Source organism: Oncorhynchus gorbuscha, linkage group LG06, assembly GCF_021184085.1.
Source record: "Oncorhynchus gorbuscha isolate QuinsamMale2020 ecotype Even-year linkage group LG06, OgorEven_v1.0, whole genome shotgun sequence".
In the NCBI taxonomy this organism is placed as follows: Eukaryota; Metazoa; Chordata; class Actinopteri; order Salmoniformes; family Salmonidae; genus Oncorhynchus; species Oncorhynchus gorbuscha.
The window spans coordinates 64641925-64665246 of record NC_060178.1 but is presented as its reverse complement, the minus strand read 5'-3'; the positions used below and the strand labels follow the sequence as shown (position 1 = coordinate 64665246).

Genomic DNA, 23322 nt, shown 5'->3' with positions numbered 1-23322 from the left:
TCATGGCCGGCTCTGGCACGATATCATTGGTCAATTTACAAATATCAATAATATATATATATATATATATATATACAGTGCCTTGCGAAAGTATTCGGCCCCCTTGAACTTTGCGACCTTTTGCCACATTTCAGGTTTCAAACATAAAGATATAAAACTGTATTTTTTGTGAAGAATCAACAACAAGTGGGACACAATCATGAAGTGGAACGACATTAATTGGATATTTCAAACTTTTTTTAACAAATCAAAAACTGAAAAATTGGGCGTGCAAAATTATTCAGCCCCCTTAAGTTAATACTTTGTAGCGCCACCTTTTGCTGCGATTACAGCTGTAAGTCGCTTGGGGTATGTCTCTATCAGTTTTGCACATCGAGAGACTGAATTTTTTTCCCATTCCTCCTTGCAAAACAGCTCGAGCTCAGTGAGGTTGGATGGAGAGCATTTGTGAACAGCAGTTTTCAGTTCTTTCCACAGATTCTCGATTGGATTCAGGTCTGGACTTTGACTTGGTCATTCTAACACCTGGATATGTTTATTTTTGAACTATTCCATTGTAGATTTTGCTTTATGTTTTGGATCATTGTCTTGTTGGAAGACAAGTCTCCGTCCCAGTCTCAGGTCTTTTGCAGACTCCATCATGTTTTCTTCCAGAATGGTCCTGTATTTGGCTCCATCCATCTTCCCATCAATTTTAACCATCTTCCCTGTCCCTGCTGAAGAAAAGCAGGCCCAAACCATGATGCTGCCACCACCATGTTTGACAGTGGGGATGGTATGTTCAGGGTGTTGCTTTTATGCCAAACATGACGTTTTGCATTGTTGACAAAAAGTTCAATTTTGGTTTCATCTGACCAGAGCACCTTCTTCCACATGTTTGGTGTGTCTCCCAGGTGGCTTGTGGCAAACTTTAAACGACACTTTTTATGGATATCTTTAAGAAATGGCTTTCTTCTTGCTACTCTTCCATAAAGGCCAGATTTGTGCTATATACGACTGATTGTTGTCCTATGGACAGAGTCTCCCACCTAAGCTGTAGATCTCTGCAGTTCATCCAGAGTGATCATGGGCCTCTTGGCTGCATCTCTGATCAGTCTTCTCCTTGTATGAGCTGAAAGTTTAGAAGGACGGCCAGTTCTTGGTAGATTTGCAGTGGTCTGATACTCCTTCCATTTCAATATTATTGCTTGCACAGTGCTCCTTGGGATGTTTAAAGCTTGGGAAATCTTTTTGTATCCAAATCCGGCTTTAAACTTCTTCACAGCAGTATCTCGGACCTGCCTGGTGTGTTCCTTGTTCTTCATGATGCTCTCTGCACTTTTAACGGACCTCTGAGACTATCACAGTGCAGGTGCAATTATACGGAGACTTGATTACACACAGGTGGATTGTATTTATCATCATTAGTCATTTAGGTCAACATTGGATCATTCAGAGATCCTCACTGAACTTCTGGAGAGAGTTTGCTGCACTGAAAGTAAAGGGGCTGAATAATTTTGCAAGCCCAATTTTTCAGTTTTTGATTTGTTAAAAAAGTTTGAAATATCCAATAAATGTCGTTCCACTTCATGATTGTGTCCCACTTGTTGTTGATTCTTCACAAAAATATACAGTTTTATATCTTTATGTTTGAAGCCTGAAATGTGGCAAAAGGTCGCAAAGTTCAAGGGGCCGAATACTTTCGCAAGGCACTGTATATATATAAAATAAGGGTGGAATGGATATCCAACGGTCGTAGATATCATGAAATCAACTAAGTACACAATTGTGACCCACCTTAATTAAGGTTACATCACATGCACACACACATTAAGAATTTAAGTTCCAGGAGATTTTCAAACCATTTTATTTTAGCTGGCAAAATGTGTCGAATATTAATAGGGATCTGCCCCTTTTTTTCAATTTTCGCCTAAAATGACATACCCAAATCTAAATGCCTGAAGCTCAGGCATTGAAGCAAGGATATGCATATTCTTGATACCATTTGACAGGAAACACTGAAGTTTGTGGAAATGTGAAGGAATGTAAGAGAATATAACACATTAGATCTGGTAAAAGAAAATACAGAGAAAAAAACCAACCGTTTTATTCCAGCGCCGGCACAATTTAGACTTTGGCCACCAGATGGCAGCAGTGTATGTGCAATATTTTGGACTGGTGTAATGAACCATTGCATTTCTGTCCAAAATGTTGTATCAAGACAAATGTATCTAATTGGTTCATTAATAACTTTTCAAGTTCATAACTGTGCACTCTCCTCAAACAATAACATGGTATTATTTCACTGCAATAGCTACTGTAAATTGAACAGTGCAGTTAGATTAACAAGAATTTAAGATTTCTGCCAATATCAGATTTGTCTATGTCCTGGGAAATTGTCTTGTTCTTACAACCTCATGCTTGCTAATCGCAACCGTCCCGTGGGGGACCCACCGATCCTGAAGTTAATAGATCCATATTGCTTTACAGCTATGTCATTTTGTTTTATTGTTAGGAAGCCCTCCCTCTATGTTTCCCATTTGTCCCTCTCAAAGCTCTTGTGGTGCATTCTTTCTCTTTGGGATCTAAATGGAAGCTTTATTTGTCCTATTTTTATTGGTTCCCTTTTCCCTATGATGCCCTGTTTTTTCCCCTCCTCTCTGTTGCTATCTGTTCAGAAAAGGAAGTCCAGCTCCAGTGTTTGTTTAATGGTGAGATCTGCTCTGTCTTTTCACTCTCTCTCTCTTTCTCTCTCGGTTGAGGTGCTAGAGGGTCTGTGGCAGTTTGTCTTGTTGGAATTCCATTGGCTCTCTCAACTCCATCCAACATCCCCCAACATTCTCACCACCAGAACCATTTCCCTTCCGCAGAACATGTAACTACAGTACATGAGCTAAAACACACACACACACACACACACACACACACACACACACACACACACACACACACACACACACACACACACACACACACACACACACACACACACACACACACACACACACACACACACACACACACACACACACACACACACAATCTGCATTGCCCATCAATGCTCTCCCTAGAAATCAGCCCAAACCTACCTGCCTATGGACTAGCCTACTGTCTCCCCACAGAGTAGGTCCCCTCACCTTGGCTCACAGCTCTAGGGTTGCCTAGAAGGAAGCTGTAGGTCAGTGCCAAGCCAAAAACTCAAACCCCAAACCATAGCCAAGGTCTTTCCCTTAAAACCCTCCAAACAGCAGAAAAAAATGGGCCATAAAAGTAAAACTGCAACGGAAAATAAATGGGACATTTGTTCTGTATAGGAGAGAGAACATTTATAGCAGGCTTTTCAGGATCTGTTTGAAAATGAACACACAAGTGACTCTTTCTCTCTGAGGACCCCCCCCCCCCCCCCACCCCACCACACATACTTATTACCACACATACTTATTACCACCACCATGGCAATGTATCTCATGGCAGCAGGCTTGGCCTAGCAACAGGAATAGGGGACATTTGTGCCGTTGTAAATATCAATATTTTTTATTCTTTATTTCTCAGGTCTTCGAGTATTTATTGGACCCTCATGTTTTCTCCTTCAAGTCTTTTTTCCAACTTTAGTTTTCTCTGTCTTGGTTGCCCGCACAAATATCTTTAGCAGCAACAACCCAGTAGAAACTAAAATGGGTGGAGACTTCACTTGTCTCTTGTGAACAATACATACTTTGGGGACACACTGAAATGGTTATCCAATCCCAGCCTCTCTGTAGTAACCCACAGGACAGGGGTAGTCAAATCCATGCCTTGAGTTCCGCACTACCTCTGGTTTTATTTTCTTCCTGGTCGTTGATTGATTGATCAGTGTTACTGATTGACCAGAAATTCCAATCACCTGGCGTTCCAGGTCTGAATTAGTCCCTGATTAGAGGGGAAGGATAAAATCCAGCAGTGCTGCAGACCTTGAGAATTAGGTAAGACTGAGGCACAGGAGATGTGGAGTCCATGCGCAGGCACCTACTTACCTCGCATGCCTCTGAGCATCATTAGGGTCCATCCCACAGCCGGGCCCCGCTCCTCTCTGGCCCCCCTGCACCACGCCAAACCAGCACTACCTCAAACCCCATGCTTACCACCTCTGCACACTCCCCACAACACCATACACACTCCATGAAAATATATGCAATGTAGAATAGCTGTAAAAAATACATCAGGTTATACAGTATTGGGCCAATTCCAACTCCGTAAATGTAAGCTTTTCCACCACCACTTATTTTCCACCATAATTTGCAAATAAATTAATAAAAAATCCTACAATGTAATTTTCTGTTTTTTTCCCCTCATTTTTTCTGTCATAGTTGAAGTGTACCTATGATGAAAATTACAGGCCTCTCTCATCTTTTTAAGTGGGAGAACTTGCACAATTGGTGACTGACTAAATACTTTTTTGCCCCACTGTATATCCACAGTAAAACGAGTCCTATATCGACATAACCTGAAAGGCCACTCAGCAAGGAAGAAGCCACTGCTCCAAAACCGCTATAAAAAAGCCAAACTACGGTTTGCAACTGCACATGGGGACAAAGATCGTACATTTTGGAGAAATGTCCTCTGGTCGGATTAAACAAAATTAGAACTGTTTGGCCATAATGACCATTGTTATGTTTGGAGGAAAAAAGGGGAGGCTTGCAGGCTGAAGAACACCATCCCAACTGTGAAGCACGGGGGATGGCTTCCAAAGTTGTGGCAAAATGGCTTAAGGACAACAAAGTCAAGGTATTGGAGTGGCCATCACAAAGCCCTGACCCCAATCCTATAGAAATTTTCTGAAAAATTTCTGAAAAAGCGTGTGCGGACAAGGAGGCCGACAAACCTGACTCAGTTACACCAGCTCTGTCAGGAGGAATGGGCCAAAATTCACCCAATTTATTGTGGGAAGCTTGTGGAAGGCTGCCCAAAATGTTTGACCCAAGTTACACAATTTAAAGGCAATGCTACCCAATACTAATTGAGTGTATGTAAACTTCTGACCCACTGAGAATGTGATGAAAGAAATAAATGCTGAAATAGATATTTCTCTCTACTATTATTCTGACATTTCACATTCTTAAAATAAAGTGGTAATCCTAAAAGACCCAAAACAGGGAATTTTTACTAGGATTAAATGTCAGGAATTGTGAAAAACTGAGTTTAAATGTATTTGGCTAAGGTGTATGTAAACTTCTGACTTCAACTGTATAATATCTGAAACAGCAGCTAGACTCTTACCCATATGCATGGATGAAAGCTTCACGGCAACCCTTTCATTAAATAAGATGTCCTGTGTCCTTTCCGTTTTGTATGTACAATTTGCTTGGCCCATTGTTGTTTTGTCAATTCACTCTGGTTCACACTGACCGTGTGCAATGTCATAAGAAACATCTTAAGCTTTAGCCGCCACACAAACTCTGACCATTTTACTCGCCCTAGCAGGGCTGTTTTCATGTTATCCAGGGCGTAACTGTGCTCCTGGCAACAATGTAAATACGGCCATATTCAACCAGTGTTGAAATTCATCTCTCGGCATGTCCAGCCCACTCATTATCTCAGCCAATCATGGCTAGGGGAAAGGTTGCTCGCTTTTTCTGTGGCTTAACCAACTAGGCTACTAATTTAACAATTGTATTCATATTTACAGATGGCATAAAAGATTTGTTATTACGACATATGAAAGTTCACATGTTCGAGAAGGCATTTCTGCCAAAAAACGCATTTAGATGAAAATACTTATTTTTTTTTACATTCAAACGGCTCTCATGTGAAGTTGTGACTTGCGACATACGCCTAGTTTCCTGTTCAGTTTCTGGGGAATATGAGCATTGAGGGCCAGTGAGCACGTCAGAAAGTGTCAAAAGGTTACACTGTCATTTTGTCACCGTTAAGTATTTCAGTACCAGCTGAAACTTGAACAGCATATTGCTGTTAACCTTTTATTGACGGCACATAGTCCTCTACACCTTTCAACACCTCTCATTAATTCCTAAAGAACCTCTCTGTTAAACGGATAGTTGCCAATTTAGGGACAGTGCCTACAGGACGTAGTAATACCCCTTGACTTATTCCACATTTCGTTGTGTTACAGACAGAATTCAAAATGGATTACATGTATTTGTTTCGCTCACCCATTTACACACATGTACAGTACAATAACCCATAATGAAAACACAGTGAAATGTTTGCAAATGTATTGAAAATGAAATATCTCATTTACATAAGTATTTACACCCCTGTGTCAAGGGTGTGAATCACCTTTGGCAAAGACTACAGCCGTGAGTCTTTCTTGGTAAGTCTCTAAGAACTTTGCAAGTTGGTTGTTAAATTGGTTGTTGATCATTGCTAGACATTCTCAAGTCTTGCCATAGATTTCCAAGATGATTTAATTCAGCTGTAACTAGGCCATTGAGGAACATTAACGTTGTCTGGGTAAGCAACTCCAGTGTATATTTGGCCTTGTGTTTTAGGTTATTGTCCTGCTGAAAGGTGAATTTGTCTCCCAGTGTCTGTTGGCAAGCAGACTAAACCAGGTTTTCCTCTAGGATTTTGCCTGTGCTTAGCTCAATTTTTAGGCCTTGCCGATGACAAGCATACCGATAACATGATGCAGCCACCCCAATGCCTGAAAATATGAAGAGTGGTACTCGGTGATGTGTTGCGTTGGATTTGCCCCAAACAAAACACTTTGTATTCAGAAGATAAAGTTCATTTCTTTCCCACATTTTTTGCAGTTTTACTTTAGTGTCTAAACAGGATGCATGGTTTGGAATATGTTTTATTCTGGACAGGCTTCCTTCTTTTGACTCTGTCTTTTAAGTTAGTATTGTGGAGTAACTACAATGTTCTTGATCCATCCTTGGGTTTTCTCATATCACAGTCATTAAACTCTGTAACTGTTTTAAAGTGGCTTTTGGCCTCATGGTGAAATCCCTGAGCAGTTTCCTCTAAGGCAACTGAGTTAGGAAGGACGCCTGTATCTTTGTAGTGACTGGGTATATTGATACACCATCCAAAGTGTAATTAATAACTTCACCACCCACCAAGGGACATTTAATGTCTTTTTTTTAACCTATCTACCAATAGGTGCTTTTCTTTTCGAAGCTTCCCTTGGTCTTTGTGGTTGAATCTGTGATTGAAATTCACTTGTATGTGTGGGGTACGGTAATAAGGTAGCAATTAAACAACCATGTTAAACACTATTATTGCACACAGAGTGAGTCCATGCAACTTATTATGTGACTTGTTAAGCACATTTCTACTCCTGAACTTATTTAGGATCGACATTAGAAAGGGATCGAATACTTATTGACTCAAGACGTTTCAGCTTTTCATTTTTAATTCATTTGTATAAAAAAAAACATTCTAAAAGCATAATTCCACTTTGACATTACGAGATATTGTCTGTTGGCCTGTGACACAAAATATCAATTTAACCCATTTTAATTCCAAGCCTTAACCCCAACTAAATGTGTAAAAAGTCGAGGGGTCTGAATACTTTCTGAAGGATTCTTTGCCTTGAAGTAATTTTAGAGTCTAGTGTTGTTTCTTTACGCAACAGTCGGGCTGTGGGGTTTGTTGGTGAGAGACTTTAATCGATCCATTTCTTCTTCTCTATGCAACTTACTCTTCATTGTCTTACTCAGGAAAACCTCCAGATCCATACATTCTCCATTTGGGAGAAACAACAACCTTCTCATCAAGGGATTTCATTGCATGCACAGACTCGGATGCCGCTCGTATCTTATACATCTTTCCTCAACCAGATTCTGTAGCTATTCGATATTGGCGATCGAGTTGTCTCTTTGGAGTCCATCGACGTTAAGTGTTCATTCTGATCTGACTCCACAAGGTGGCGGAGACTATGTTCTTTGCTTTTCCTCAGGGACTGTGGTTTCTTTACCCCAGCAGGTACCAATTAATATTGAGGTTGAAGTGCTGGATCCTGTCTGTTTCTACTCTCAAAGTCCTTAGTTATTATTACAGTGCATGTGTTGTTATTCCTGTGTATTTAGAAATGTTAATATCCACAAAGACTGCAGACACGAATGCAGCAAGACATCACTCAAGAGGTAGACACCGACTTAAAACCACTTAAAAAACACCCAGATAGAGACCTCCACACAGGCAGCCGAAATGAAAGAAAAACGCTAACGTCATTTAGTGTCAAGAATGTTAATGTGCTCGCACGGAAGTGTCAAAGTCTTCAGAGCGAGGTTTTCTAGACCTACAAATTCCTTGCGACTTTCAAGAGGCAGTCATTTGATGTATTAAAGGGAAAACACTGCTGCTGAAATGTAAAGCAGTGTGCACTGTGCAGAAGACAGTGTTCAACAATTGTCCCCGCAAAAACACCACCCAAACACACTGGTAGGCACACTGCAGGCATATATGTCTATGCAGACAACTCACATTTACAGTAGCCTGAAGAAGACATCTCTTACATGACAGGCTATTGAAAAGATTGGAAGCGCTGAATTATCTGTTCAGACCCCAGTCCTACCTGCCAACAGGTTATGGAAAATGTTCTCTTTTAGTACACACTACATTGCCAAAAGTATGTGGACACATGCTGTTTGAACATCTCATTCCACAATCATGGGCATTAAGGAGTTGGTCCTCCCTTTGTTGCTACAATAGATTCCACTCTTCTGGGAAGGCTTTCCACTAGATGTTGGAACATTGCTGCGGGGATTTGCTTCCATTCAGCCACAAGAGCATTAGTGAGGTCGGGCACTGATGTCGGGTGATTGGACCTGGCTTGCAGACGGTGTTCCAATTCATCCCAAAGGTGTTTCATGGGGTTGAGGTCAGGGCTCTATGCAGGCCAGTCAAGTTATTCCACATCGATCTTGACAAACCATTTCTATATGGACCTCGCTTTGTGCACAGGGGAATTGTCATGCTGAAACAGGAAAGGGCCTTCCCCACAAAGTTGGAAGCACAGAATCATCTGAAGTGTCATTGTATTTAAGATTTCACTGAAACTAAAGGACCTAGCCCAAACCGTGAAAAACAGCCCCAGACCATTATTCCTCCTCCACCAAACCTTACAGTTGGCACTATGCATTGGGGCACGCAGCATTCTCCTGGCATCCATCAAACCCATATTCGTCCATTGGTCTGGCATATGGTGAAGACATTATCACTCCAGAGAACGTGTTTCCACAGCTCCAGAGTCCAATGTCAGCGAGCTTTACATGACTCCAGCTGCTTGGTATCTTAGGCTTGTGGGCGGCTGCTCAGCCATGGAAACCCATTTCATGAAGCTCCTGACGAACAGTTCTTGTGCTGACGTTGCTTCCAGAGGCAGTTTGGAAATCGGTAGTGAGTTTTGCAAGCAAGGACAGACGATTTTTAAGCACTGAGCGCTTCAGCACTCGGCGGTCCCGTTCTGTGACCTTGTGTGGTCTACCACTTCACAGCTGAGCCGTTGTTGCTCCTAGACGCTTCCACTTCACAATAATAGCACTTACAGGGCGGGGCAGCTCTAGCAGGGCAGAAATTTGACAAACTGACTTGTTGGAAAGGTGGCATCCTATGACGGTGCCTTGTTGAAAGTCACTGAGCTCTTCAGTAAGGCCATTCTACTGCCAATCTTTGTCTTTGGAGATTGCATGGCTGTGTGCTCGATATTATACACCTGTCAGCAACGAGTGTGTCTGGAATAGCCAAATCCACTAATTTGAAGGGGTGTCCACATACTTTTCTATATATAGTGAATTGCTCTAGTAGTTACCTCAAGGAGAAAGCTTGTACTTCTATGTCAAAGATAATAATACTAAAACACTATAGTAAATACTGCAGAATACAACAGTCTGCAAAAACACTACAGTATTTACTAAACTATACTAGAGCCCTGCAGGAGCATGAATTTTAAACCTGAGCCCTACACATGCCCGCTCTGTTTCAGGCCCTACCCTTCCCAGGCCCGATTACTTCTGCCAAATTTAAGGCCCGGTCCTGCCCAAAACCCAAAATAACTTTCTTCCATTAGTAAATCCATTAACTGCTCTTCTCTGTCTGTCACTCGCTCCTGCATGGTGTTCGCTCTGCACGCGCTCTGCTCATGGTGGCTCTGCGAGTAATCATAGCAATGGCTCCGCTTGGGATGCTCTGCTCAATGATTAGACATTAGAGAGCAGTTAGCTGTTAGCTACTTTTCGTCACTCTAAACTCAGACAAAACTCAAGGAACATTATTGTTTTCTGAGAAATAATCTCTCCAGTTTTATATTTGACAAGGTTGAACCACTTCTGACACCATGTTATGAACTTCGTCAGATACATTTGAAGTCGGAAGTTTACATACACTTAGGTTGGAATCATTAAAACTCGTTTTTCATCCACTCAAACTCATTTCTTGTTATCAAACTATAGTTTTGGCAAGTCGGTTAGGACATCTACTTTGTGCATGACACAAGTAATTTTTCCAACAATTGTTTACAGACAGATTATTTCACTTATAATTCACTGTATCACAATTCCATTGGGTCAGAAGTTTACATAAACTAAGTTGACTGTGCCTTTAAACAGCTTGGAAAATTCCAGAAACGGATGTCATGGCATTTAGCTGCTTCTGATAGGCTAACTGACATTATTTGAATCAATTGGAGGTGTGCCTGTGGATGTATTTCAAGGCCTACCTTCAAACTCAGTGCCTATTTGCTTGACATCATGGGAAAATCATTCTTGGGAGTGATTTCCAAACGCCTGAAGGGACCACGTTCATCTACAAACAATAGTATGCAAGTATAAACACCATGGGACCACACAGCCGTCATACCGCTCAGGAAGGAGATGCATTCTGTCTCCTAGAGATGAACATACTTTGGTGCGAAAAGTGCAAATCAAACCCAGAACAACAGCAAAGGACCTTGTGAAGATACTGGAGGAAACAGGTACAAAAGTATCTATATCCACAGTAAAACGAGTCCTATATCGACATAACCTATAAAAGCAAGAAGCCACTGCTTTAAAACAGTCATAAAAAAGCCAGACTATGGTTTGCAACTGCACATGGGGACAAAGATCGTGCTTTTTGGAGAAATGTCCACTGGTCTGATGAAACACAAATATAACAGTTTGGCCATAATGACCATCGTTATGTTTGGAGGAAAGAGGGGAAGGCTTGTAGGCCAAAGAACACCATCCCAACTGTGAAGCATGGGGGTGGCAGCATCATGTTGTAGGTGCGCTTTCTTGCAGGAGGGACTGATGCACTTCACAAAATAGATGACATCATGAGGAGGAAAATTATGTGGATATATTGAAGCAACATCTCAAGACATCAGTCAGGAAGTTAAAGCTTGGTCGCAAATGGGTCTTCCAAATGGACAATGACCCAAAGCATTCTTCCAAAGTTGTGGCAAAATGGCTAAAGGACAACAAAGCCAAAGTATTGGAGTGGCCATCACAAAGCCCTGACCTCAATCCCATAGAAAATGTGTGGGCAGTTCTGAAAAAGCGTGTGTGAGCAAGGAGGCCTACAAACCTGACTCAGTTATACCAGCTCTGTCAGGAGGAATGGGCCAAAATTCACCCAACTTATTGTGGGAAGCTTGTGGATGGCTACCCAAAATGTTTGACCCAAGTTAAACATTTTAAAGGTGATGCTACCAAATACTAATTGAGTGTATGTAAACTTCTGACCCACTGGGAATGTGATGAAAGAAATTAAAGCTGAAATAAATCTTTCTCTCCACTATTATTCTGACATTTCACATTCTTAAAATAAAGTGGTAATCCTAGCTGACCTAAGACAGGGAATGTTTACTGGGATTACATGTCAGTAATTGTGAAAAACTGAGTTTAAATGTATTTGGCTAAGGTGTATGTAAACTTCCGACTTCAACTGTATGTCTGTACTATGCAGCAGAGCACGAGCAAATGGCTCCACTTAAAATTGTTAGTGATCAATTTAGTGATACCCAGCTCTACCCGAGCATAACCCGATGTATAATGTCGAGGCCCGTCGGGCTTAGGTCAGGTAGCAACGCTCTACAGTATATTACACTCTGCAAAACCCTATATTAATTATTATTATTATAAACTGGGTGTCTTGAGCCCTGAATGCTTTTTGGCTGACCGCCGTGGTATATCAGACTGTATACCACTGGTATGACAAAGCTTTATTTTACTGCTCTAATTACGTTGGTACCCACTTACAATAGCAATAAGGCACATTGGGGGTTTGTGGTATATGGCCAATATACCATGGCTAAAAGCTGTATCCAGGCACTCCGCGTTGCATCGTGGCTAAGAACAGCCGTTAGCCATGGTATATTGGCCATATACCACACCCCCGTGGGCCTTTTTTTTACAACAGTATTTATACTATAGCTAACTATATATACTACAGTAAATACTACAGTGAATTTTGGAGTGAAGTTCACAAAAACGCAACAGTGAATATTATAGTATGTATTCCATAGTATACTATAGTCCTTTTTTTTACGTGGGCACTCTGTAGAAGTCATTTTGTGTTGTTGTTGTTTTTTGTCCCAGCCGCAGACAAACAACAATAAAAACAGTGTAGTGAGCAGTACCAGCAGCACCAAAGACAGCAGCATATCATCTTCAGCACCAATGGTATCTCATCTATACTTGCTTTCTCTCATTGTTGCTTTTACTCCCCCTGTTCCATTGGATTAGTCCCCAAGTTTCTGTTTAGTTCTTTCGTTTTGCCATCTGTTTGTCTCATCCCCTCTTCATTGACTCTCCCTGTTCTTTTTCCCTCCGTTCCTTCCACCCTCTCCTCTTCACCTCCATTTTGAGAAAAGTGTGATGTTAACAATGGTTTTGATGATTTTAAACTGAACAACTGGTTTGTGCCTGTGACCCTCTCTCACTAGGCTCCTGTTTTACCCAGACTTACTCTCTTGTCATTCACAGACATGCATGACAATGCTCAAGAAGATATACACAAATTATGGTATTTTGCACATGCCACAATTGATTATTCCTAGGGGTCCCTATTTGGCGTTTGTATTTCTCCCCCCTTGATAAAGCTGATGATTTGACATACTACACAGTTACAGTGGCTGAATTGGCGGTCATATGAAAAACAATTTATGTGATACCAATTTCAAAACAATTCAAAAGCTCATTAAAACCATGGGTGAAACAGGATCCAGCAATGTCAGGATACAGAGACAGCCCAATTGTATGGAAGATGCAGTCCCTCTATGTAAGTGTATCTCCTTGTGAAGACAACAGGCGCCATGTCAAAGAAACACATCTCATCTGAAGTCAAATTGAATCTCCCTTTCCAGTGATCTCAATGGTATAGTCCTGTCGATGGTCCTTGGCCCTGTTAAAAGAACGTATAGCGACAGGGGAAGCGAAAAGCCTAGAAACATGTGTAGTGGTGTCTATCAGGAAGACTACTGAGCTGCGGTGACCTGATAGAGACATGAAACCTGTCTGAGGGTCAGAATCCTAACCTGGGTGTTTGGCAATGCAACAATGCATTGTGGAATGTCAGACAAAAGAATCCCTTTTCTATTAAAGGCAAATCACAGGACCACGTCCATCAAACTGATGGGTAGGATCAGTTTCTTACTCTTCTCCATTAGTGCTACTGGTAAGCGACTGTATGTGGTTGGATTACTTGGCTGTGGTTAGTGTTAAAGGATGGTTTGTCTCTCTGGGTCAGCTCTCAGTTGATCTGATAGTGGTTCCAGGACATTGCTGCCTATCCTATATCAGTCTCCTAGCCTTTTCTAATCAGCTACAATACATCAACTTATTAAAGGGCAGAATGTCAGACCCCGTGGTAGCGTTCAAACGGATAGTGCAACATTTTGGCAAATTAAGACTTTGTTTCTCCTAACCCAGAAACGGATTAACTCATGGATACCATTTTTCTGTGTGGCTTAATTGCCAAAATGTCGCACTATCCCTTTAAGCTAATGTTAGCCGAAGGACTGCATCTTCATGTGTGTAGGTGGTTTTGTTGAGGTGGAGTCTGTAGACCAGTGTCCTGTGGGAGGGTCCATTTTTGTGCTACTGTTTGTTGGTGTGGGTGGGACAGTGAATTGGGGGTGTCTGTGTCGCAGCATTTTAAGCTGCTAGGCGCTTTTGAGATGCGTGTTGCCATGGTTACTGGCTACAACAGCAGGGTCAAGGTTGGGATGGGGGAGGTAGGGGGAAGGGATTGATGGGTGGACTGCTGATCCCATTTCAAAGCGAACCCCATCATCCTCATATCAGGCTCTCTGTGTGTTCTTTGTCCTCTGTTGCTTTAGGTCGCAGGGGCCATATCTCCAATGATAAGTGACATTAGTCCATAGCTCCTTCCTCTAGTGGAATGGAGTAGTGTGGCTCTTTGTAGTATCCTCTAATTCTCAAACCCCCATCATCTCTCATTGCCCCCCATGACGGTGCCCATCTGCTGCCTTTGTGCTGTGGCTCCTGTGCTTGGCTATGTGTGTGTGTTTACATGCATTGGGCGTGTGGACTGTGTGTATCCCACACGCCCTGGGCCTTCCCTGGTGGTCCCCGCATGTTAAACTTTCTCCTGCTTCCCCTAGGAACCACAGACCACTGTTGTGCACAACCCAGCTGACGGCACCAAGGTAAGCCGCTACTGTACCTCTTTAATCCAGACGAGTCGCTGTCTAACGCAGTTAATGCTAATGCTAAAATACCTTAGAGTGGTTAGAACTCTACTAAGGTACCTTAGAGCGATGCTAACACCATGTACACTTAAACACTCCACATCTACTGACAGTCACGCTCTTAGTCTCACTAACCCTCAAAACACTCACAAGCCACACCTGCTGCGCGAGTCCCCCACTCGCCCAAACCACACGGGCTCAGCCACCAGAAAGCCACATACACAGTACACGCAGCCTTTAACACACACCGTTTGTACCCCGCGTCATCAAAACGCTGTGTTTGGTGTGGATCCTCGTGCGCTTGCTCTCCTGTCTGCCTGGCTGGTTTGTGCAGGGTTTGTGTTCCACGGAGGGAGCGTCCGTCTGTCCGTACACCTGGGGAAGGCCTCACCCAAGTCAGCTCTCACCACACAGACTAACGCTGTTTCCTGCTGCTTTATCTCTTTCTCTCATTTACTCCTTCTCTCTGTCCTCCATGTTTCTGTCCATCACTCTTCTCCGCTACAGGGCTCCACAGAGAGCTGTAACACCACAGAAGAGGAGGATGTGAAAAGTAGAAAAGGTACACGTCAAACTTTCACTTACTCTACTTACTCTGTTCTCTCACTTCTTGTATCTATATAACTGTCTGCGCAGATGTTTGTCAGAAAGACCGAGCTAGAATGCAAGATAGGACAGTTTATTAAGGACACCATCTAGTACCGGGTCGGACCCCCCTTTGCCTCCATGACGGCCTGAATTCTCAGGGGAATGGAAATGTGGCTCAATTGGTATCAAGGAACCTAACGTGTGCTAGAGAGAAATTCCCCACACCATTAACCATCGGCACGATTCTTGCCATTCTCCTTCGACCTCTCGTTAACAAGCTGTTTTCGGCCACAGGACTGCCGCTGACTGGATGTTTTTTGTTTTTTCGCACCATTCTCGGTAAACCCTAGACACTGTCATGCATAGAAAAGCCCAGGAGGCCGCCTGGCGCGTGCCGGTTCCAGTATCGGCAATCATACCATGCTCAAAATCGCTTAGATCACCCGTTTTGCCCATAACGTTCAATCGAACAGTAACTGAATGCCAAGATGCCTGTCTGCCAGCTTTATATAACAAGCAACGGCCACGTGACTCACTGTCTGTAGGAGCGAACCATTTCCGTAAACGGGGTGGTGTACCTTAAAAAAACTGCCCACTGAGTGTAGATTATACATATTGTTTTTAAAGCCATGGTTATATGAGAAATGGGCTTACAAAATCATTGTGCTCCCTTGTTGTCGATCCTTCTCCTTCATTTCTTTAGAAAGAGAATAGGTCACGATCAAGTCCAGAGAAGCATATGATGGCCTGAGTTAACTGTTGGGTGGGTGTCTGGACCTGTGAACATCTGGGATATGTAGACTGTAGTATATATATATGTCTGGAGATGGAATGATGAAGCACTGACATAACGGAGAACAGCTTTTGCTCTGGTCTTTATCGGCATCTACAGCTGCTGCGGAGAAGTCAAAGAAGTAGTTTAGTAGTTTGAAGGCTTGTATTCCGACGGAGTGAAAAGAAAATGTCTTGCTGAGAATTAAAAACTTGCACAGTAGTCTGTGCTTTGTGGTCTGAGAGACAGAGCTGAATACTGAGCAGTCACATGAAGGCCTTATATGTCTTGGTTTTCCCCTCAAATCCCTAGTCTTTAGATAGTCTCCCCATTCTTGGTCTCACAGCTCCCCTGGGCTTAAAGAGTTGGCACTCCACCACTTAAACCTGTGTGTGTGTGTGTTTCTCGTCAAAACTGCGTTGTTTAAAGTAGGGGGGAGGCAAGCGGAACGCGAGCGACATGGCTTCATCTGGGAAACAAGCCTGTCCACTCAGTGCAGCTAGGCCGGGGCCTCACAGCACAGCTCACCCAGGGAAAACCTGGCATTTACCGTGGCACTCTCGTGTCATGTTGTCAGGGAAACATAGCAACACTCTCTTAAGACCGGCAGGATCTCTGGCACTGACAAAGAGAGGTTTGACTGGACGTGGATACTGGCCAAGTGGCTCTACAGTACACGCTCTCCTCCGTCAATTAGAGGACATTGGCAAAACTGGAATGCAAAATAGAGACAAAACTAGATATTGAAAATGTAACAGTGTGTATTGTATTTTGATTGTGAGGTGTATAGTGTGGTCTCATGCCCCTGTTTCTCTGGCTAGTTGTGGTGGGCTGGGGTTATATTGTGTCTCACCCCACTGTGTGTGTCTCTCTGTGTACAGTGGTGGTGGGATATTTAATGTGTGGTGTGTTTTTTTAGTGTATGGTCGGGTTGGGGGTGTAGTGTTTTGCCTTGGCAAGATAGTAGTGTGCACAGAACTGTGTCTGATCCTCCTCTCTCTCTGGCGTGTGTGTGTTGCGGTGGGGGCAGTGTCTGCGTGCGGGTCTAGCGCGGACAGCGCAATGGTCAGCCAGTGCAGTGCCAGTGAGGAACAGAGCCAGCCCCCTCACTGCCCACCCACCTGTAAGTCAGCAGCAGTATCACCCCTCACCTCTCAACTCTGACCTTGGTGTCCTTTCCCCCCTTTGAACTCATTTATATTGTCCCCCTAAGACTGTCCCCATAATATTGTTGCCCTAAGGCTGTCTGTCCCCATAATACTGTTCCACTTAAGATTCCCCATAATGCTGTGCAATTTTAGATTGCCCCCATAATAGTGTTCCTCCAAGACTCTTCCTGTATTACTATTCTGTATTACTGTTAGGGGCTGGATTCAATCCGTAGCCCTGAAGTTCCACGTTGTAGCGCAATTGACATTTTAAAGGTGTTGGATTCTAGCTTGAAATATACTTATTCATTTTACCATACCGGGACTTATTGATTACTTTACATGTAATGAATGTATATGTTGAGGTCAGTGGAGGGTGGATAAGAACTAGGTCTATGGAAAGTTACTGAGTGAGGAAGGGGGAGTGCAGAAGGTTTACATTCTGTCAAAACATGTTTTTGTTCAATCTCATGGCTTCTAAAGAGGGAGGCAAAGGGCGACAGTCTGGTTTCAGTCACTGATAAGGTAGGACAGTCGTGGATTAGGGAGGAGCGAGGAATTCGGGCCCGAGGTCAGGTTTGACGACGTGAGAAGGAACTATCGTATCCGACGCACATATATTTCCACGCCCACGAATGCTCTAGCAGGAGGCGGGGCCATGACTACATGGCTATCTAGATGTGCAAGGACTCCTCCTAGTCGGAGGGTATAAATATATGTGCTTGTGTAAACATGTCTTTGTCTTTGCAGCTGCAATGTTCCCGCAACAGCGGAGACTTGATTCACGGTAAACGCTGCAATATGTCGGCTCAATCGGAAATTACCTTTAAATTTCAAGCGTGCTGGAGAGCTAAACTTCGGCGATACAGATTTAACCCTGTCTCGAATGGGACTATATTGTACAACGTCCCCCTCACTATCTTCAATGGAGTTGTATCAGCTGATGAATCTTCTGTTTGTGCATATTCCTTTCACTTGTCCACCCACTCAAAAAGGAACTCATTATCACAGTCACTTATCATTTTGATCAAAGTATTCCAGACAAATGCATACTAAGGGGTGGCAGGTAGCCTAGTGGTTAGAGCGATGGGCCAGTAACGAAAAGGTTGCAAGACCAAATCCCTGAGCTGACAAGGTAAAAATATGTTGTTCTGCACCTGAACAAGCCAGTTAAACCACTGTTCATTGGCTGTTGTTGTAAATAAGAATTTGAGCATTTGTTCTTAACTGACTTGCCTCGTTAAATAAAGGTTAAAAAAATACAATATAAATCTGGTACAGTCATTAGCCAATGGCCATGTCTGAAATCTGGCTTGCCTACTATTTACTTAAACTGCATACTGTATACTAATTGTATTACATGCTATTTAGGATGTACTGTTTAGTAAAAATTAATGTAGTAAGCAACAAATATCAGCATGTTAGGCTCATCCAACTGAGAATGCGTCATCTAATTCCATTTGTACGTTTTGGTACAGCGCATCCCGTCAGCTTATTATCAGCTGTTATCAATCACGCCGGTCTCGAAAGACGATTCTCTTCCTCAATTGTGTGCAGCGAATTGAACTAAATGAAAAGCCGTATGACATTCTGTCATTTAAAGATGTCCTCCAGTGATTTTTGCGATATCCCAAGTACAAATATAGGAAATGTTTTGAGCTAAATAGTGTTTTTTTGAAACAACCGCAAACTTCAAGGAGTAGGAGATTCAAGGAGTTGGTCTGATGGGAAGTTGTGATGTCATCACCCTCCCTGCTTGCCTGAGGAACAATTGGAGGAACATTAGAGAACAAAAGAAGAAAGGCTCACCCCACCGCTTGTGACATGTCATGACTCACCTCGACCACTTATTGAGATTTTCCTTTTGTTAAGTAAATCAGGTGTTAAATTATGGTGAAAGGAGTCTAGAGTGCCACTTTAAAAAATACAAAATGTTCACATACTTTAAAACGTAATTATTTTGCATAATCAAAAAGACTAATATTTGGAACACAAGTACGGGTATTTAGACATGGCCAGTGACTTAGGGATCAAAAAAATGTAGGCGTATTTGACCATTCAAAGTGTCCAGATTGCTGCTCAGTGACAGGTGTTAGTGAGTGTCAGTGAATCCCTTGCCCTTCCAACACGCTTGAAGGGCCCTCCATTGTTATGTGTTGCTGATGAAACTTCCGAGGGTGACTTCCAGAGAACGGCGAGGGGATCAATAAACCCATCAATTTTGGGACACACTCCTGACTTGAATGATGCAATTCATATTCCACGTTTAAATAAACATCAGTGACTAGATCAAGAAAAAGTGGTCAAATGAAGCAGATGCTAAGCTACAGGACTGTTTTGCTAGCACAGACAGGATTATGTTCCGGGATTCCTCCAATGGCATTGAAAGTGTGCACTACATTTGCCATTAGCTTCATCAATAAGTGCCTACAGTGACGTACATAACCCAACCAGAAGCCATGGATTACAGGCAGCATCCGCACTGAGCTACAGGCTAGAGCTGCCGCTTTCAAGGAGCGGGACTCTAACCCGGAAGCTTATAAGAAAACCCGCTATGCCCTCCGACGAACCATCAAACAGGCAAAGTGTCAATACAGGACTAAGATCGAGTCGTACTACACCGGCTCTGATGCTCGTTGGATGTGGCAGGGCCTGCAAACCATTACAGACTACAAAGGGAAGCACAACCGAGAGCTGCCCAGTGACACAAGCCTACCGGACGAGCTAAACTACTTCTATGCTCACTTCGAGGCCAATAACACTGAAACATGCATGAGAGCACCAGCTGTACCAGAAGACTGTGTGATCACGCTCTCTGCAGCCAATGTAAGACCTTTAGACAGGTCAACATTCACAAGGCCACAGAGCAGATGGATTACCAGGACGTGTACTGCGAGCATGAACTGACCAATTAGCAAGTGTCTCATTTCCAACCTCTCCCTATCCAAGTTTGTAATACCAACATGTTTTAAGCAGACCACCATAGTGCCTGTGCCCAAGAACACTAAGGTAACCTGCCTAAATGACTACCGACCCAGTAGCACTCACGTCTGTAGCCATGAAGTGCTTTGAAAGGCTGGTCATGGCTCACATCAACCCCATCATCCCAGAAACTCCAGACCCACTCCAATTTGCATACCGCCCCAACAGATCCACAGATGGCGCAGTCTCTATTGCACTCTACACTGCCCTTTCCCACCTGGACAAAATGCTATTGAGAATGATTTTCATTGTCTACAGCTCAGCGTTCAACATCATAGTGCCCTCAAAGCTCATCAATAAGCTAAAGACCCTGGGACTAAACACCTCACTCTGCAACTGGATCCTAGACTTCCTGACGGGCCGACACCCCCAGGTGGTAGGTAACAACACATCCTCCATGCTGATCCACAACACAGGGGCCCCTCAGGGGTGCGTGCTCAGCCCCCTCCTGTCCTCCCTGTTCACTCATGACTGCATGGCCAGGCAAGACTCCAACACCATCATTAAATTGGCTGATGACAGTCTATAGCAGGGGTGTCAAAGTCAAATGGACGGAGGGCCAAATAAAAAATGTAGCTACAAGCCGAGGGCCGGACTGTTCGAATGTTCATTGAAAATTTTTTAAATGACGCATATAGTCTAGTGAACCTAATTGAACCTACTGAAAACCTAACAAATATATTCCAATATGATCAGATAAATAAAGCAATATTTTCTTATGGCTCTGTCAGTAATCTTTAATTTTCAACAGACACAAAAGACAAATTTCCTTTATATAAAAATCCCCATAACATGAACATTAAATGAAAGAAACCGGTATTCAAGGCACCATCAGTAGCCTATATTTTCTATTTTAGCAAAAGTGGGCTAAATTTACTTCAAAGAAAAAAACAATAATAGCAATTTTCTATCATCCACTCAACTTGGTTTTAAATGCCTTCACTGTACTGTACATATCAGAGATGACACGATCCCGACCCTGCAGCTGCAAGTTCATTGCATTCAGATGACTCGTAATGTCACACAGAAAAGCCATTTCACACAGAAACATTTAGTCTCGGAGTTGTGTTGTGTCTTTCCCTTTGCTGTCCAAGAACAGACAAATCTCCTCACGAAGCTCGAAACATCTTTGAAGCACCTTTCCCTGGCTTAGCCATCGCACCTCTGTGTGATAAGGCAAATCACCATGCTCCGTTTCTAACTCCGTCAGAAATGCCTTGAACTGGCGGTGATTCAAACCTTTGGCTCTGATAAAGTTAACTGTGCGCGTGATGATGCTCATTACATGCTCCATTTTCAAGGCTTTACCGCACAATGCTTCCTGGTGTATGATACAATGATAAGCTGTCAGCTCACCTGTCGCGTTTTCCTCTTGCATCTTTTCCCGTATCTTTGCCACCAGTCCGCTCCTGTGTCCACACATCGCAGGTGCTCCGTCGGTTGTCAAACCCACAAGTTTTTCCCAAGGCAGCTCCATCTCATTTACACATCTTGACACCTCTTCATACAAATCATGCCCCGTAGTTGTGCCATGCATAGGACGTAAAGCCAAAAACTCCTCTGTCACGCTTAGGCTGGAGTCCACTCCGCGGATGAAAATTGACAACTGGGCAATGTCAGAAATGTCGGTGCTCTCATCCACAGCCAAGGAATATGCAATGAAATCTTTTCCCTTTTTCACAAGCTGCTCTTTTAGATTGATGGACAACTGGTCTACTCTCTCGGCAATGGTGTTTCTGCTCAGACTCACATTTAAAAAGAGTTGCCTTTTTTCTGGGCAAACTTCGTCACGAACTTTAATCATGCAGTTTTTGATGAAATCCCCCTCCGTAAATGGCCGGGCTGATTTAGCGATCTCTTCTGCCAAAATAAAACTGGCCTTGACAGCAGCCTGGCCTTGTGATTTGGCTTTTTGAACAGAGCCTGTCGAGATTTGAGGCCTCGTTTTAATTCCTCTGCCTTTTGTAGCCTTTGTTCCATGTCCATATTCTTGTTTTTGTCCGCGTGTTTCGTTTCATAATGTCGTCTCAGATTATACTCTTTCAGTACCGCCACACTTTCTCCACACAGAAGACACACAGGTTTTCCAGCTACCTCCGTGAACAAATACTCCGACTCCCACCTTGTTTGAAACCCCCGGTTCTCAGTGTCCACCTTCCGTTTTGCCATTTTTGATGGGTATCTGAAAGTTAATTTTACTGTGATGCTGACAACTGCTGTGCCAATAAATATTGAAATGAAGCAGCCTACTGCTCGGTGCGTCACCGTTGCATTGTGGGAAATGTAGTATTGGTGCGTGTAAAAGATCTGCGGGCTGCCGGCTTGCTGCGGTCTGCGGCACGGTTCTAATAACAAATCAAGATCATCCCAGGGGCCGTAAAAAACTTCTCGCGGGCCGGATGTGGCCCGCGGGCCTTGACTCTGACATATGTGGTCTATAGGGAGGAGGTCAGAGACCTGGCCGTGTGATGCCAGGACAACATGATCAAGACAAAGGAGATGATTGTGGACTACAGGAAAAGAGGACCGAGCACGCCCCCATTCTCATTGATGGGGCTGCAGTGGAGCATTTCCTTGGTATCCACATTACCAACAAACTAGCATAATCCAAGCACACCATGACAGTCGTGAAGCAGGCACGACAAAACCTATTCCCCCTCAGGGGACTAAAAATATTTGCCATGGGTCCTCAGATCCTCAAAAGGTTCTACAGCTATACCAGAGAGCATCCTGACTGGTTGCATCACTGCCTGGTATGGAAACTGCTCAGCCTCCGACTGCAAGGCACTGCAGAGGGTAGTGAGAACGGTCCAGTACATTACTGGGGCAAAGCTTGCTGCCATCCAGGACCTCTATACCAGGCGGTGTCAGGGGAAGGCCCTAAAAATTGTCAAAGACTCCAGCTACCCTAGTCATAGATTGTTTTCTCTGCTACCACATGGCAAGCTGTACCGGAGTGCCAAGTCTAGGTCCAAGAGGCTTCTTAACAGCTTTTCTCCCAAGCCATAAGACTCCTGAACATCTAGTCAAATGGCTACCCAGACTATTTGCATTGCCCCCCCCCCACACCACTGCCACTATCTGTTGAAATTTAAGTAACTCTACCTACATGTACGTACTACCTCAACTAACTGGTGCCCCTGCACATTTACTCTGTACCGGGACCCCGCTGTATATATTGTTATATTTAACTGCTGCTCTTTAATATTTGTCCT

At 43.3% G+C, this 23322-nt stretch overlaps 1 pseudogene; it reads left to right on the top strand.

The window, feature by feature from the left end:
• LOC124038242 overlaps positions 1-23322 on the top strand; it is a 139667-nt pseudogene that overhangs the window by 103693 nt on the left and 12652 nt on the right.